Raw genomic sequence first — 16,750 nt, 5'->3', positions numbered from 1 at the left:
GGCCCACCCAAGTGTGAGGTAGCGCTACCCCAGTGAATCGTTGGTGCACTTTATACAGTACCTGCCTGGGCACTCCTGTACCCAGGTGCAGCTTGATGAACCAAAGGCATCAGTCAGGTCCCACGACATTGGGCCTCCAACAATCCCCTCTCTCCTTATGCATCCTGATCCGCTATGTGATGCGAGCTCCAGATGTAGTTTCTCACCTAGTGTCTCTGTGGCCTTATTTCAGACCGCAGGGCAGCCCGTGGCCGTCCGGTCACCGATACAATAACACCTCTACGTGTAAAGGAGACGCGTCCCTATCTGGGGCCTTCCATGCACAATCAGCTGGTGGTTACTCAGGGCCTAGCTAGGGGAAGCACTGCACACTACCTGTCCCGTTGCTCCTTCTCTGTCAACTGACGCGCGTTCTGTTTGCACGCCAAACCTAATCCCTTTCTCCTGGCTCCTAGAGACCTATTGGCGGGGACTCCCCATGTGATAAGTCCTCCCCCTAAGGGCTCTGGGACATGTAGTCCCTACTGCACGGAGCCGTTTAAAATGGCCGCTGCACTCTGCCCCTTGCGCATGTGTGACGCATTACATTGCGCACGTGTGAACCTAAAATGGCTGCCCCCACCTCCCGGGTCCGTCGCGGAGCTCTGGCGGCTCCTATCGCCCCGACAGCTTCCCTCCCCGCACCGGAGGTAAGAGGGGTCTCAGCTACAGTGTCTTGGTTATTCCTTAATAGGCTTGAGCTTCGAGACCTGAGGCTTTATCAACCCTCTACTAACTGTATAGCCTACGTACATAGTCTCTTCAAAATCTATGGCACACTTACTGGGGTTTGCCATCAAACCTGCCTCCTCAATGAAATCTAGGACTGGCTGGAACTTCATAAGGTCTGAATCCCAGTCACTACTCTGGATGATAACATCGTCCAGATAACTTGTAGCATATTTTCTGTGAGGTTTAAAACTCGGTCCATTAACCTCTGGAAGGTTGCTGGAGCTCCATGCAGGTCGATTGGTAGGACCTTAGACTGAAAAAAGGCCATGCGGTGTGTAAAAGGCAGTTTTTTAAATTAACCTTCTCTTTTAGTGGAATCTGCCAATAACCCTTGGTTAAGTCAAGGGTGTTTAAATACTGAGTGTCCCCTGATCTGTCTATCCATTCATCAAGCCGGGGCATGGGGTAGGTATCAAATTTAGAAACAGCATTAAGCTTCCTGAAGTTATTACAGAACCTAATTGAGCCATCTGGCTAAGGAACCAACACAATGGAACTAGACCAGTTACTGAATATCACGCAAAGGTCAAGCATTTTCTTTAGCTCTTTAACTGCCTGTCATCTAGCCTCGGGTAAATGATAGGGCTTAATATTAACAACCTTTCAGACTCTGTTGTTATTTTATGCTCAATAACCGAGGTTCTTCCGGTTATGTTAGTAGAAACTCAGACATTGCCCATAACTAACCAGTTCACCTCTAGTATTCAGGGAGATGACAATGTATCTGCAATTTTTACATGTAGATTGATGGTGAAATATAAAATGGTGAAGTGGAAGAAAAACGGTAATTGTGCGGTCTCACCATTTCTTAGTGTCTTTAGCCAGTAATTTTTCAAGATTGATAAATTCATTATTGATTAAGCCAGTATCATCAATTACTGGCGGTTCCTCGGCTTCAATTAGTGCTGTTAGGTTTAGGTGTCTAGCTAGCCATGGACATCTTTGATCTAGGTTTTCTTTCTAACCAATAGGAAGACGACACTGACTATTTTACGTGTAGGTAGAGTAGGTAGTATTACACTCCTGACGAAGCTAGAACAGTACTAGTGAAACGAGAAAGGTGAAGGAAGGAGAAAGAAAAAACAACAGGACCCGGAAACTTGTGGCATCGGAGCACCGTGGTAAGCAGAACGTCACACCCAGCGGCCGCTTTTTGGGAGACACAAGGCGAATCCACAGAGCAATGACGCACACCGGGACCCACTGCTGGAGGACAAGGGACTGTCAAATCAAGTAAAGATACCATTATGTGTCTGTAGGGCACAAACAAATGTGAGTGCCCATTAAGGGGATATTTATTGCTATGTGTATTTTAAAAAAAAATCACTGCATTATCTATCCTCTATGTTTCTCTCCAGCCTAAAGACTCTACTTTACCTACCACATTTGCAAGAGTGTATTCACTGATAGTAATTAGTGATTACAATTAAACTGTGCTAACCCATAGTGGTCTGTTAACAGCTATTAATCTACTCCCTCACTTCTATGCATTTGTGCCTTTGGAGGAAATGTGGTTGTTCCTTTTCTGAGGTTGAGTGATTATAGCAGCTGTTTTGAATATTCTTATGTTTCTTATGATTACTCTATTTGATTTTATCTGAGTATATTATTTTACTGCTGTGTGACTATCCCATCACTAGGTGGTGCTACTGTACTGATAAATTCTGTGTTTGGGGACCGCCAATTAGTCTAGTTTTTCTCCAAGTCTATCACCCTCTCTATCCACCTTTAATACCCACCTTAAAACACACCTGCTTAACGAAGCATATGAGTAGCTCCGTGGCTGATACTATAGACCTCATACATAAATCTTGGCCCCTTGCAGACTCACTTACCAGAATGCCCTTCTGTCTCTGTACGTACTTCCTACCAACCAATTAGATTGTAAGCTCTTCGGAGCAGGGACTCCTTTTCCTAAATTTAACTTTTATGTCTGAAGCACGTAATCCCATGGTCTGTTATTTGTATTATTTGTTATTTATATGATTGTCACGTGTTACTGCTGTGAAGCGCTATGTACATTAATGGCGCTATATAAATAAAGGCATACTGCACATACATACATACATATGTAGCCCTGTTTCCCCCACCCCTAAGTGAGATCAGGGGGGTGGCTGTAAATAGCTACTGGTGCTGCCCTTTACCTGTTGGTTCACAGGAGCCTAAGCCTCCGCCGCTGGGAGCCTGGGGTGAATTACTCTTACCACTTACTATATGGTGCAGTGCCTCCACTTGTGAGAGATCCCAGCAGAGTGGGAGCAGCCCCTCACAGGACACTCTTACAAAGAATACATAGAAATGGCTTTACTGGTAGCATAACTATGTGTAACACATCACATAACACTCTATATGGATCACTAATAATACAACTATGCATTCAGACCTCGCAGGGCTGTATCCCCACTTGTGCCCAATACTGTGTATCTCACACAGAGTCCCCAAGAGTCCCACAATACCCCAAGGGTGTGACTGGTCTTAAAGTTGGTGCACTTGATGACTGTACCTGCCCGGGGCTACTGCATCCAGGTACAGCAGAACAACAGAAGAGGACCCGTCTGTGTCCAGAGCCGAAGTCTCCGCGATGGCGTCCTCTTTATCAACAGAATGATCTCACCATACAGATAGTCCCTTTATCTGTAGTGAGACAGGTCTGGTCCCAGACCTTACTTGCCATGCCACGTCACACACAGCTGTGTCCCTGACTATCCTGGCCTGCTAAGGGGATCCGTTCACTATCTAGGGCATGTCCCTGTAGCAGCCACAAACTATCAATGACCGGGGCCTATCTGGGGCCTAGGGGGGTCTCTGGCCTAGTGCAGGGGCCACTTTCTCCCTGCACCTACACACCCTCCCCTATCTGTGTCCCAGCTCCTACTCACTTCCTGACTCAGCTCATAACAATGTATCTCTCTGGGAATCCTGTAGCCCTATTGGCTCCCTGGCATCAGGTGAGCTACCTGCCTCTAAGCACTCTGGGGACTGTAGTCCTTTGCAGAGCTCTTTAACATTGTGGCCGCGTGCGCGATCTGCACTGCGCCTGCGTGAGTGTGTAATGGTCGCCGCTACTCCAACCACCTCCTGCGCATGCCCGAACATTGCGCCAACCACAACATGGCCACCGGATCGCCTCTGCGCATGCGCGACCCTGCACGCATGGCAGACACATTAAACATGGCGGCATAATGCCGAAGTTGCCGCTGGGAGCCCCCGACGACACGCTCGCCCCCACACAGCCCCCGCAAAACTGGAGGTAAGGGAGAAGAGAATCAGGAGTCAGGGGAACCAGAGGGACCCTGGCTACACATACAAAAGAGGAAGTGGATATGACTTTTTAAATGGGTGCTGTAGCAACCAAAGGATGATCAGTACATTAACAAAATCATTAAAAATGGCATTAGAAAGTGTCTCCCTCACAAGGTTTGAGACGCTTTGTCTAGAAGGAGGGCCAAAAAATGCTGATCTCTCATCTATTCCCACACTTTGCCTTCCCAGAGCCTGACCACCGTAGTGTACTAAAATACATGGCAAAATGGGAGTCAGAGTTAAGTGAAACTTTGGTGGATGACTGGGTGGGAATATTCGAGGCTAAAGCGACATGCTCAATAAATGCCTCTATTAAAGAAAATACTTATAAAATGTTGTTAAGATGGTATACATCACCATTATCAATTTCCAGGTTCTGCCCGGGTTATCCCCCGACATGCCCCAAGGGCTGTGGGGAGAATGCATCGTTCTTGCACATGTGGTGGTCCTGCCCAAGACTCCGGGGTCTCTGGAAGAGTGTGGCTTCATGGTCTAGGGCTCTAGGCGGATCTTGGGCACGACCATCAGGCCAGATCTATGGGCCTGTCTACTCAATAGGCCTGTGGGGAGTTTGTCTAGAGTAGAGAATGAGTTGCTCACTCATATTTATACAGCCACAAGATGTGAGATGGCCTTTTTATGGGGACAAAAAAAAGAGAATACCGTCCATCTCAAAAATCAAACAGAGAATCTGGTTTACTTGAGAAATGGAGAAGATGACGGGTTTTCTTAAAGATGTGTGCGCAAAATTCCAGTGGGTCTGGTAACCTTGGCTAAATCATATACTTGAAGTCCAAGAGAATCAGGGAGCGCAAAGACCATGAAAAATAGAAAACATATACAACATAGTGCAATATGTCTGAAACAGGTTGAAACATCACAACTTCATTCATCCAGTGGATCTTATACTCACAGATTAATCTGTGTTAAGGTGTGTGTAAAGGTATCTTTATGCTGCAACGGTCTCCCATATAGAAGCTGCCTCCGCATATGACTTATGGGTATCTTCACCGCTTGCATAAATTCAAAAAAGAAGAACAGACATAGTGTAGACTGCATCCATAACATTTATATGCAGTAAAATGGAACGAAATACACTCACATGGTTTCCAAATAACAATAGCGATTTGATCATAAGATCTGCGCCCCCAGTACTTCTAACCAATAGCCTAGACAGGAGCGGTATTTAAAAAATCGAACTTTATCAATTCAACACTCCCGATGAAACATCGGATGAGGAGAAACGCGTAGAGTGTTGCAGCAGACTGAATTCTTCGCCGAATCTAAGAGGGAGGCTCTACACATTGACAGCTGTCCGTCCCGAGTCATCGCGAGAGTTCCTGCTCGGGGAACCAACCCGGAAGTGCGGGAGACGGGAGACGTGACCGCTCTGTGTATCGAGCTGAAAGACAGCTCAGGTACCTCTACTGTGGGCGCAGATCTTATGATCAAATCGCTATTGTTATTTGGAAACCATGTGAGTGTATTTCCTACCATTTTACTGCATATAAATGTTATGGGTGCAGTCCACAGTGTCTGCAGTGTCTGTTCTTTTTTATAAATTATGCAAGCGGTGAAGATACCCATAAGTCCTATACGGAGGCAGCTTCTATATGGGAGACCATTGCAGCATAAAGATACCTTTACACACACCTTAACACAGATTAATCTGTGAGTATAAATTCCACTGGATGAATGAAGTTTTGATGTTTCAACCTCAGTTTCAGACATATTGCACTATGTTGTATATGTTTTCTATTTTTCGTGGTCTTTGCGCTCCCTGATTCTCTTGGACTTCGAAACCACGTGGATTAAAGAAAGTAATCCCTATCTAGGGTTGAGCAGCATCAGGCCAAGTTGTTTGTATATATTTTATCTCATTTGCACAAAATCACTTTGTTTGTATAACCACAAAGTATCACAAGATTTATTTAAATCACTTTCAACACAGTATTCACTTTAGTTATTTTAATTATCCTCACTTATAGGATCACTGTTTAGATTTAAGCGCAATTGGATAACATCCATTTTTTCACTGTCATATACAGTAGGCAGTTCTACACTGACCGTAAACACAATCATGCTTTAACTGAAAACTGGGAAGTGTTGTTATTTTGTTGTCAAAGCTAACCGATCTGTAATTTCTCTCGGCACATTCGTTAATATGCAAATTCAACAGACTCCTGGTCCTTCCTCCCTGTCGCCACCCACCATCCTTTTTCTTTTGTATCCCCAATCCCTTCCCTCAAAAGTGTTAGGCTACGCTTATAGTGCCAGCGATGGCGACGTCAGGCTGCGGTCGCTTGAAAAAACAAATTGAGATTACTTCCAGCGATCGCGACCAAGCCGTTGTGTCGCGCTTACTATAAGCGCATGTGACGGCGGCAATGCATTTGTTTTGACGCGGCGTCGCTGTCGCCATCGTCGGCACTATAACCGCAGCCTATGTTTGAAAATGTCAATAAAAAGTATGTTGGGGGAAAAAAGGGCATTATGAGTTAAAAAATATATGCAGACTGTATTACAGTATCTAATACTACAGAACTGATGTATTTAAAAATAAAAAAAAACACATAGGATTTTTCATTTTTGCCGATTTAAATAACATAGTGATCAAGTGTAGAAAGTGCAGGAATTAAGCTGACCAGAACCTACTGTACTTGTAAGTTTTATTTCACATTGTATTTTGAATTCCTTTGTGGAATGACCCCTTGAGGCTTGGGTGTGTTGACATCCACATTAGTAATTGATTATTGCTAATGGGCAAGCATTCCTGTCTGTCAATGATAATATACAAACTATTGCTTGAGGCTTACATTTTGTTATTTACCTTACAATCTCTCTACATTAGAAATATTGCTAAACATGATAGCGTTACTTTGAGAGAATGATGCAACTTTTAGCGTAATGTAATACATGTGCATAGTTAATAGCCAGCACAAGTCTCAATTAACACAGCATATATGTGAGGTTAATTTATGTTTTTTTTTTCTTATTTACTTATTGATATACTTGGACTGTCTGTTAATGATAATTGACACACAAAGCCTAGTGTGTCAAATAGAGTGACACTACAGCATATAACATGTACAGTAGGCTACTGTCTCTTCAGGTAAGAAAAACAAATCAGGGTACTGCGGATTTTTCAAAAGAAATTTATAGGCCAACAGGTAAATTGATGTTTTGACTGCTATACAGTAGAAGCCCACTGAAGCAGTCATCACAAGCCTACAACTACCGCAAGCTAAAAGCTTTCTCTGGAGTACGACCTATGCCATTGGGAGAGGAAGAGTTTGAGGAGTGGAGAGACCATGTGGTACAAGTGCTGCCAGAATGGTCATGCTCTGATGCATTCAAGAGGCAGCAGATCATGGAATGTCTGCGGCCCCCGGCTGCCAATATAGTTCGGTTGTACGGTGAGTGTCATGCGGAGGCCGACACCCAACCCCGGATCGTGGCCTTAACTTTAAGATGCACTAACGACGATGCCATTGCCTTACTGGCCCAGTTCCACGCCCTCAACAAGATGAGGGGAAAGATTTACAAGCATTCCTTCAATGGCTTCAATTGGCACTATGGACCCTGATCTCCAAAATCATCCGAGTGTCCAACCTAGATGACTTTCGAACTAAACATTTCTGCGGGGAGCGTTGCCCACACACCCGATCGCCATTAGGATTAGCTGTGCCATTTCTACGGAGAGTCCTCCTAACTTAGAAGACCTAATGAATCGAGTACAAGATCAGGAGGTTATCATGTGGTTCCATACCTCCATAAAGGCTCGAGACCCCAAGCCACAAGCAGACACGGCTATTTTATTATTTATTTATAAAATATTTTACCAGGAAGTAATACATTGAGAGTTACCTCTCGTTTTCAAGTATGTCCTGGGCACAGAGTAAAACAAAATAATACATGGTTACAAATACAGTTACATAAATGAAAAAGGTATACATTATATACAAGACATTGCATGCACAGTTAAAGAAAATATATATTATGAGCGTATGAAACAGTTACAGACCAGATTAAAGTGTGAGACAGCCTTAGATTTGAAAGAACTTAAGCTGGTGGTGGATATGAGAGTGTCTGGTACAGTAGGTTGTTCCAGTTTTGGGGTGCACGGAAGGAGAAGGAGGAACGTCCGAATACTTTGTTGAGTCTTGGGACCATGAATAGTCTTTTGGAGTCTGATCTCAGGTGATAGGTACTGCATGTGATAGGGGTGAGGAGCTTGTTCAGGTAGCTGGGTAGCTTGCCCAGAAAGTATTTGAGGGTGAGACAGGAAAGGTGAACTTTGCGCCTAGACTCTAGAGATTACCAATCTAGTTCTTTGAGCATTTCGCAGTGATGTGTGTTGTAGTTGCATTGGAGAACAAAATGACAAATTGAATTGTAGAGGGTGTCAACTTTGCTAAGGTGGGTTTGAGGAGCCGAGCCATATACTATGTCTCCATAGTCAATAATTGGCATTAGCATCTGCTGTGCAATACGCTTTCTGACCAGGAGACTTAGGGAGGATTTGTTCCTGTAAAGTACCCCTAGTTTGGCATAGGTCTTGGTTGTCAGGGTATCAATGTGCATCCCGAATGTTAAGTGGGAGTCAAACCATAAGCCCAGGTATTTAAAACTAGTGACAGGTGTTAGGGTGGTGTTAGCGTTGGTTCTAATCAGGAGCTCAGTCACTGGAAGCTTTACAAATTTAGTCTTGGTCCCAAATACCATTGTTACAGTCTTGTCAGTGTTTAAAAACAGTTTGTTTTGTGAAATCCAGTTTTCGAGTCTCAAAAAGTCAGACTGAAGTATGTGTTGAAGGTCAGAGAGGCTAGCCCTGCCAAGGGAGCCATTGCCGGGAAAGACCCATCGGCAGTAAGTGATCTGGAGCCTCCTGACAGCCCCCAGAACACCCGCTCGGGCGTCCCAAAGCCTGGCCCCTCTTCTCAGTCCATGACCCAAACCACTGCTATGAGTGTGGGGAAGAGGGTTATATGAGGAGGGTCTGCCCTCGAAAGGTAATTATCAATTCAGTGGCCCTGACTTTTGCCACCCACCCAAATGTTCAGTTGCCGGTGACGAGAAGAGTACGGCCCCTTCCAGCCCCAAAAAGGAGCCACAAGCTGACCTCTCCAGTCAAATTGGCCCCACATGACTGGTCTGGTTGCTAATTGAAGGAATCTACGCTTTGGCCCTATTGGACACTGGGTCTCAGGTGACCATTATCTATCAATCCTTCTATGACTTTTATCCGCGGCATATACCGTTGAAGTTGGCTGAGACCATGGCCCTATGGGGCCTCAGTAGCCAGCGTTACCCGATTGATGGGGTGATCAAGGTGTGGATGGACATACTCCAACTCAACACTAACCTGATCTACCCCATGGAAGTGGAAGCACTGATATGTCCTGAACCTAAAGAACACCCAAGTGCACCCATCATTCTGGGAACCAACGCCGATGTGGTGTGATCGTTGATTCGGGCATTTCTCAAAGAAGCGGGAGAGATGTTCTTGTCCTCCATGAGGATTCAACCGGCGTTAATGGAAGAATGCCACCGAATCTCGGCCCAGGAATGATGCGGGCAGTTCTTCAATCTGGAAAGTGGGGTTACCGAGATTCTACCAGAGGGAGAACGGCATGTGATGGCTCAGGCCACTAACCCTCTTGATGATGGAAGTGACTGGTACTTGTCATTGGAGTCAACACCGAAGAAGATGAGAAGAGAGGATGGAAGGTAGTGCCGGATGTAAAAGAGTGGAAGTCTACATTTCCTTGCCGGTTTGTCGTGTCTATCCAGAACATCTCCCGGTACCCTATACAGCTGGATTTCAATCAAGAGCTGGGTAAAATATACCCAGTGATGGACGTGAAACCTTTGGCTCGTGTGAATGCGGCCTCTGTGCAAGAGACCAACCCTGTGCTACAGTTCGACTTTTGAGATTCATCCATACCGCCCGAATGGAAAAAACACCTCCATGCTAGGCTGATGGAGCGGAAAGAAGTGTTCTCTACCAGTGAGATAGATGTGTGTTGCACCAATAGTGCACAGCACACCATCTGGCTGAGTGATGCTACACCCTTCCGGGAAGGATCCCGGCGAATAGCTCCCAGGGACGTGAAGGATGTCTGGGCTGTCTTGAAGGATATGGAGGGTGCTGGCATCATAACAGAGTCCCGCAGTCCCTATGCATCCCCCATTGTGGTGGTACGGAAGAAGAATGGCTCTGTGCGGTTATGTGTGGACTACTACACCCTCAGCCGGCAGACCATCCCAGATCAATACACCCTACCCCGGATTGAAGACATTCTGGGTGCATTGTCTGGCAGCCAGTGGTTCAGAGTGCTGGACCTGTGGTCCAGGTAGTATCAGGTGCCCATGAGTCCTGAAGACCAGGAGAAGACTGCATTTATCTGCCCGTTAGGGTTCTACCAGTTCACTCGGATGCCCCAAGGCATCAGTAGAGCCCCTGCCACATTCTAAAGGTTGATGGAGAAGACCATCGGGGGTATGAACCCCAGAGAGTGCCTGGTCAATCTGGACAATATTATTGTCTTTGGTCGAACCCTGGTGGAACATGAGGAGTGTCTTCTGAAGGTCTTGGACTCATTGCAGAAGGAAGGCCTGAAGTTGTCCTTGGACAAGTGCAAATTCTGCTGGACTTCTGTTACCTATGTGGGCCATATTGTATTCGCTGATGGGGTGGCAACTGACCCCACCAAGGTCGAAACGGTGGTGAACTGGTCTCGCCCCCAGAACGTAGTGGAGCTCTGATCCTTCTTAGGGTTCTGTGGGTACTATCAGAGATTCGTTGAAGGATATGCTTGTATCTCCAAAGCCCTGAACAATCTATTGAAGATCTACCCTGAGGAGCCCCGGCAGAAAGCCATGAATCCCAGAATCCCATTTGGTGAAAAATGGACACCAGATTGCGAGTAGGCTTTCGTGCAGTTGTCTGCCTCCTACCTTTTGGCTCTAAACTCCTTGAACATCTTGCATTCTCTCGCTTGCTCCATTTTCTCAACACCTATTCTCTCCTAGACCCTCTACAATCTGGCGTCCGCACTGCTCCACTGAAACAGCCCTCACTAAAATAACTAATGACCTCCATGCTGCTAAAGACAGAGGTCATTACACTCTGCTCATATTACTCGACCTCTCTGCAGTATTTAATACTGTGGACCACCCTCTTCTCCTTCACATTCTCAATACTCTTGGTATTCGTAACAAAGCTCTATCCTGGATCTCCTCTTACCTCTCCCATCGTACTTTGTGTCTCTTTAGCCAACACCTCCTCCTCATCTATCGATCTCTCTGTGGGTGTACCCCAGGGCTCTGTCCTGGAACCTCTTCTCTTTTCTCTTTACATACTCTCGCTAGGTGACCTAATCACTCGCTTTGGTTCAAATATCACCTCTATGCTGATGACACACAAATTTACTTTTCAACCCCTGACCTTACATATGTTGTACAGACTAGAGTTTCTGAATGTTTCTCTGCTATATCATCCTGGATGGCCCTTCGCTGATTTAAACTTAACATGGCACAAACAGAGCTCCTAATACTTCTTCCCAAACCTGGCCCTGCTACCGCCTTCCACATTACTGTTGGAAGTTCTATCATTTACCTAGTAGCCCAAGCACGCTGCAAAGGGGTCACACTCTACTCCTCTCTCACATTCTCCTCTCACATTCAAAATGTAGCTAAATCCTGTAGTTTTTTCCTCCGCAATATTACAAAGAAATGTCCTTTCCTCTGTTGCTCAACTGCAATAACTCTGACACAGAACCTCATTCTCTCCCGTCTCAACTACTGTAACCTGCTAATAAGAGGGGTTACACATGTAAAAAATATGGTAAAGCCGTTAATCAATTTATAAACAGAAGAAACATTTTAATCTGATTCTCTTTCTTGATACATCGTCCCCCTGTATGTGACTTCCCATACAAATCTCGTATTGAAACCCAATCGGCAGTATCGCAATTTAATGAATAAATTGTTTTGTTGCGCTCTGTAGTTAAAATAATTCAAGTTATGAAACAAAAAGTATTTTTTAAAAGGGGGTTTTACTAAATTATGAAGGTAATGATAATAGCTTTTATTTATGTTTCAAAATAAATGTTTCTATTTAGTGTGCCCAGTTATCACATTGTAAACAAATGCACAAATATTTGAAGCCCAAACTAGTAAGCCGTCTTGGCAAATGCACTGTACAAGAAAATTGATCACTTGCTAAAAAAAACTGTTGTCACCTATTTAATTTAATTTTCTTTTCTTGGAATACTAGACATGTAGAGATATTTCGGGGCCTATGTACTAAGTGTAACACGGTATGTCTTTTTGCCTATCTTTCCCCGCCCTGTTATGTAAGTCCCTGCTAGCTACAGGCAGTAACAGGTTAATTCTGTGGGTTTGTGACCCCCCTCATGCCCCTCTTATGAGTGACAGAAGTAAGGTGGTGATTCATGGCCTGTGTAAGCCTATCTGGTATAGGTATAGACCATGAGCCCATCCCTTCTTGTTCCTCCTAGGAGGGAATGTAAATTAAGTTCAGTCCTATTCCTGCTCTGGAGGAGAGAGGAAGCAGAGAGCTGTGAGTCTCTCCCATAGCAGGATGAGCATGCTCACCCTCAGCCTTGTGGCTGAGGGAACATCTGACCAAGGAAGATTACCCCATACTATCTGGGTCAAGCACCATCTAGAGGTTCGAACCCTCTGAACCCTTGCACCACTGTAATACCATCATGCAGTGACTGCTAACAATAAAGCACTTTGTTAATTATACACCTGGTTACGTGCGCCACGTTCCACCTCTCACGGACTGATGGGCTTGCGGGATTGGATGATCCTGGAGCACAGTGCATCATGGGTATGTTTTGACTTTTTGTCACAAATTATTCTTGTGCAAGGTTGTGTATAAATAGTTTGTGTGTATTTAGTATCAGGTAACTCCTTGATAAAGTGCCTCGCGGCACGAAACGCGTAGGATGGTTGTACTCTCTACCGTTTTTTAATGCAGCTTGAATAAACCAAATCTTTTATTGCCACACGACCTGTTTCTTACCGCTGTGCACCACACACAACATTTTTCCGATACTCTTGGACTACAGACGCGGTTGCACGCCTGAGGACCTACAGGGGAACAACAGTGAGTACCTTTATTTCTATGGAACTCCTTAGGAGAGAAGAATTGATGACACCCTCACCAGATGTATCCAGGGATTTATGTATCTACATATATGACATTGGAATCTGAGAATTGCGTCTTAGCCTTTATATTTCCCCTGTATGGTTACCTCTATACACATGAAGTGATAATAAGGGACCAAGCATTTGAGCTCCTACAGGAACCTATAATTATACACCAGCCTGGATTGAGTCAGTGCATGTGGTGTATGGAAGATGTGCTTCAGAGAGAACTGTCTCTGTACTACCAGGGACTCCTGAAGCTGGAGGCGCTGGACACCAAAGGAAAGAACTACAGATGACATCAAAAGCCTGTCCTGATCTCCATATCATCGCAGATCAGATCAGCTCTCCTGAACCTACAGCTATGTCTCAGCACCACACGGTAGTCACATAGTAAATCTCCCAGAGGGGGAAACAGTGCTACATAAGTATCACATATGCCAAAATTGGTGCACTGAAATGTTCTTTTAAATTGTGCTTGTATGAGCCTATAATACTAAATATTTTCATTTAAATTGTATCAAACGCAATGCATCAAAATGAATTTAAAACAACAAACTATATGTTATACGTATGAAATCACATAACGGTCTTCTTTCGTAATGTACATTTTATGAAGGTTGGTACTACTTTTAGCACTACAATATTAATGTACTAAAAAATACAAATGTGAGCTTACAGTATATAGGCCCCTACATGTTCCTGGAGTTAAAATATTGTAAATACTATCACAAATGAAGGCAGCTTCCTTCCATTGTTATTTTCAGTTGTATGCAGTTTGGTCTCAAGGAGAATTATTTTCCCCTGGTGGTACTAGGTGAGTATGATCAGCAATGGAGAGTAATGCATTCTTGGTCCCTCTGACAGGAAATTGGGCTAAATTAAGAAAAATGTGTAAATATGAATTATTGAATGAAAACAGTTATTAGTGCTGTTTGCTATATGGCATAATTACTTGTGTAATGGTTTGGTATCACATTTATTTACACAGAAATACACACACGTGTGTGTGTGTGTGTGTGTGTGTGTGTGTGTGTGTGTGTGTGTGTGTGTGTGTGTGTGTGTGTGTGTGTGTGTGTGTGTGTGTGTAACCCTTCCTGCCTGGCTTCTAAGGAGATTACATCAGTGTACTGTGTTTGGCAATCAATATGGGTTACCTTGACTTAGGGTGCTGGATTCAGATGGCTGGGCGATGAGGTAGCAAGGATGGAAAATAATGGGCGCCAGGAACTTTCGTTGTGGGCGCCAGGAACTTTCGTTGTGGGCGCCAGGAACTTTCGTTGTACAACAGTCTTTTATTTGTGTCCCCAGGCACAGGGACCACTCCCACGCACATGACATAGTTATGCTAGTTTTATAACAGACCTACATAAATACGGTGCTTCCATTAGTGCCCACTCTTAACACTCAAATGGAGATGCGCTGACTTAGTTGCTTTACATGTGTGGGACCCGGCCCCTCTTTGTTGCTTCGGGATCATTGGTATTACCCCGGTTACATTAGGCCTATACGGGAATCCGGGATGGTCCTTTAAAAGTTACCACAATACCTTTGGCCTGTTTGGGAACTGCTACTTCCATACAGACAGAGAGGAATATTAATGTGGATCCGCAGTGAAAGCCGGTCCGCTGACAACCGGAAGCCCTGTTTCCTGAGGCCCTCAATGGCGTGCTGTTTTCCTATCTTTTAGATATGTTTGACTCCATTAGCCTTCTTCTAGCATCCTAACTTAGAGGGGCACTGTCCCTATCTACAACATAATAAAACAGGGGCGCCTGGTCTGTGCTATTACTTAATGAACATCCCTATCTACTCTCCTCAAGGCTCCTCTCCTCTTGTCCTCCGGGAACCTGATTGATAGACCCTTCCCTCTATCTTTTATATCCCTTCTGATATCAATATCCCCATGTAAACACACGATGGGGCCCAGTACACACTATTCCGCTATTACAGTAAATACTCACAGCAACTGGTAACTCCATTGAGGGGGGGGGGGGGTCACACACACACACACTACTGTATATCATTGATCTTTTCAAGTGCTTGTTAATTACCTTTCTAGGTAGTGATAGGGAAGTTGAAACCAATTAATTGTTGCATATGGCTCTTTTAATAGACTTACATTTTACATCAGTTTGTGTTAATATGGAACCCACATATAATTGCATGCATTTCAACTAAATCTGTGTTTAATTACAACAAATAATGCTAGGGGGGAAAACGTATCTAGTTCAATCTAAACACAATATTCATGGTATATTGCTGTTCAGAATTATAATCCCTCAATAAATTATGTTTTTCTCATTCATGACATTAGGAATAATTCAAAATCATTTGCTTACCAGGAAATGGCGATAGAATACCAATGCTTATTTAGTAATTGCCTTATCAGAGCATGACCTTAAATAGTGCATCACTGATTGGCAGCTTCCATTTGCAGGAGATTTGCGATCATACTATTTATTGGCTTTGTTTAGAAACAAAGAGAGGCACACATTTTAATGATACAGTTGAATGTCTAAGGAAACACGTGCTGTAAATTGTGCATTACAAAAAGTCTGCAGACATGCTCTTTCTTTAATCTTGATGTGGTACAATATTCCTAAAAGGTGCGGATTTTCTTGTAGAAATGTACAAATGTGAAATACTGTACAGAACTCAGAAAGATGATATCCATGAGTCTTTTCCAGCTGGTTCAGTGACGTTACCATTAAGAATTGGCTTGCTTTCCTTCAGCTACAATATTTCTCAAAGCCAGTGGAAAATGATCATCATCTGACAAGCTTTCCGCCTAGGATTAAACCAGGACATTTGTGTATTATATTTATAGCCTGGGTCCCCTTGTTCCCCCTTCTGTCCCCTTACCGGTGCGGCTATGGCTGGCAGCGGAGGTTGAGGCAGAGGTCAGTGGTGTGTGTGGGAGTCTGCTGGAGCGATGCGGGCAGGTAGTGTGGCGAGCGGGTTGCCGGAGGTTCGCGGCAGCTCCTGTTGCAGGTCGCCGCCATATTGTTATGCACGCGCATGCACAGTGCGAGTTGCGTGTGCACCCTGTTCCCAGAGTGCGGTGGCCATTAGAGAGCCTTGCGCATGCGCATTAGACAGCTTGTGCATCGGCCATTTCATGAGGAGCGGCGCAGGGTGACTACAATCCCCAGCGCTAGTCAGATGTGGCACTACAGCCAATAGGGCTCCAGGATTCCCTCTGAGGAAGATAAAGACATTTGGCGCGCTTCAGAGACCACGCCAGTCAGAGCTGGGACACAGAAGGGTGAGGGTGTGTGTGCAGGGTGTCAGTGGCCCCTGCACTAGGCCAGAGACCCCTTTATAGTCTCCAACTAGGCCCCGACTCCCCCATTAGCTTGTGGCTGCTACAGGGACAGGCCCAATAGATAGGGATACTGCCTCTGTAGTTGCAAAGTGTCAGGGACACAGTAAGACGCCGCACAGTATCTGCGGCCTGTGGTCTGGGACCAAACTACCACCACAGTTAGAG

Source organism: Ascaphus truei, chromosome 3, assembly GCF_040206685.1.
Source record: "Ascaphus truei isolate aAscTru1 chromosome 3, aAscTru1.hap1, whole genome shotgun sequence".
Lineage (NCBI taxonomy): Eukaryota > Metazoa > Chordata > Amphibia > Anura > Ascaphidae > Ascaphus > Ascaphus truei.
The sequence above is the reverse complement of the archived record's forward strand: the minus strand, read 5'-3'. Positions refer to the sequence as shown.